We start from the raw sequence: 2,241 nt of genomic DNA on the forward strand, positions 1-2,241 counted from the left end.
AAAAAAAAAAACCCATATATTTTTGCCTAAAAGGAATTTGTATCAGATGAAGGAGAACAATCAGTTGAAATTAACCTCCAGTAAACTCATACCTATAATTTTTGTTGGATCGTATTTTGTTAAACTTTTGAGATTTGTAATAAAACATGGTAAATTGAAGAAAACATGAATAGTAATAGCTGATAATTTCCTCAGTCATCCTGGTGTATTTATGTTTTTGCCACCTGGAAAATTGAAGTTAGAATCTCATAGTTCTCGTGATAATCAAGAAGGACCGAATTCTCCCAATGTAAAGAGAAGCGTCATGAGCAGCAACTCGCCCCCAGCTGAAGCTGCGGAGCTGTGCTGTGAAAATGTGACCAGATCCTGTGTGAAAACGCCCTACTCGCCCGGACTTAGCCTGGTTCTCTGTGCACTGTTTGGCTTTGGGGCTGTGCTGGCCGTGTTTAGAAAACTCTTCGTGATAATTTCAGTCCTACATTTCCAGCAGCTGCACTCTCCTACCAACTTTCTCATCGCCTCCCTGGCCTGCGCTGACTTTATGGTGGGGATCACGGTGATGCCCTTCAGCATGGTCAGGTCCATGGAGAGCTGCTGGTACTTCGGGCAGAGGTTCTGTGCATTCCACAAGTGCTGTGATGTGGTTTTTTGTTACTCTTCTCTCTTCCTCTTGTGCTTCATCTCCATTGGCAAGTACACTGCTGTTACTGACCCTTTGCTCTATCCTACCAAATTCACAGTGTCTGTGTCAGGAATTTGCATCTGCATTTCCTGTATCCTGCCCATTGAATACAGAGGTGCCGTGTTCTACACTGGCGCCTATGATGATGGGCTAGAAGAATTAGCTAGTGCCCTCAACTGCATAGGAGGTTGTCAGACAGTTGTTAATCAAAACTAGGTGTTGATCGATTTTCTATCCTTCTTTATACCTACCCTCGTTAACGATCTTTCTCTACAGTAATATATCCTTGTGGAGAGACAACAGGCTTCAAGGATTGAAAATACTGCTGGCAATACAGAATCATCATCAGATAGTTATAAATCCAAAGTGGCCAAGAGAGATGAAAGCAGCTAAAACAGTCGTAGCATTTATGATTTTATGGTCACCTTATATTACTGACTCATTAACTGATGCTTGTATGGGTTTCATAACTCACGCCTATGTTTATGAGATTTACCCTTGGTGTGCTTGTTATAACTCAATCAGGAACCCTTTGATTTATGCTTTCTTTATCCATGGTTTCAGGAATGCCATAAAAGTTATTGTAAGTGGTTGGGTTTTGAGAACAGTTAATCAATGATAAATTTATTCTTTGTACAGATGTGAGCAATTAGATTGAGAAAGTTGTAGATATCTTTACACTGTCCAAATGATATGAGTGTTGGAAAATCAAGTTATCGAATATTATTAAGAAGAAAAACAAATTCGTCAAATTTAATAGGGTAAATCAATGTTTTTCAATTATATTAATATGTGTACTTCTCTCATACTTCCCCCAAAATATTTATTTGACTAATAAATGTTAAATCCTATTTATTAAGTGTTGCACAGCTCCCCATACCCCACTCCCTGCAGACACTTCCCTCCCTCCATTTTCTTTTTTATTCCACTGACTGTTTCCTTGGTAACCTAAAAACATCTTTGTTTTCTTTCATTTCTTTTCTTCTTTCCTCCTTACGAACTCTTCAACTCACACTCCACTTGTCAAAAATTTCTCTGTGATTGAGTTTATGGAGCTGTTGCTGTTTTTTTTTTTTTTTTTTTTTGGTCCATCATTTGATTTGCTTATTTTCCCCAGGAAAACTCTTTGGGTAGCAGTCAATCTATTATGCTTAATGTCTGTATCAGGAATTTGCTTCAGTAATTCATGGATCCTGCCCCTTGCATACAGGGGCCCAGGAGGGTCGAATGGAGGAATTCGTAAGTGCTCTCTACTCCATAGGTGGTGTCAGCTTGTTGTAAATCAAACTGGATATTGATAAAATTTCTAATATTTTCACATTTCTCATGTTAAGATGATTCAATGTATTTGGCGGAGGAGGGGCGGCTGGAAAACAGAGTAAAAAGATTGAATCTACAGTAGAAAGTAGCTACATAATCAGGAAATTGTAAGACCAGGGTAGCTAAGAGAGACAGAAAAGCAGCTAGAATGTTGGGTACACAGTTAGTGTTTTTGATCTCATGGTTACCACATGTATTTGATTCATTCACTGATTGGTTTTTGGGTTTTATAATCCCTT

General features: G+C 38.7%; 1 pseudogene; it reads left to right on the forward strand.

Annotated features, from left to right (window-relative positions):
* Nucleotides 1–304: 304 nt before the first annotated feature.
* LOC105309873 lies at nucleotides 305–1,301 on the forward strand (annotated as a pseudogene).
* Nucleotides 1,302–2,241: the final 940 nt, after the last annotated feature.

The sequence above is a fragment of the Pteropus vampyrus genome, unplaced genomic scaffold, assembly GCF_000151845.1.
Source record: "Pteropus vampyrus isolate Shadow unplaced genomic scaffold, Pvam_2.0 Scaffold910, whole genome shotgun sequence".
Taxonomy (NCBI): domain Eukaryota; kingdom Metazoa; phylum Chordata; class Mammalia; order Chiroptera; family Pteropodidae; genus Pteropus; species Pteropus vampyrus.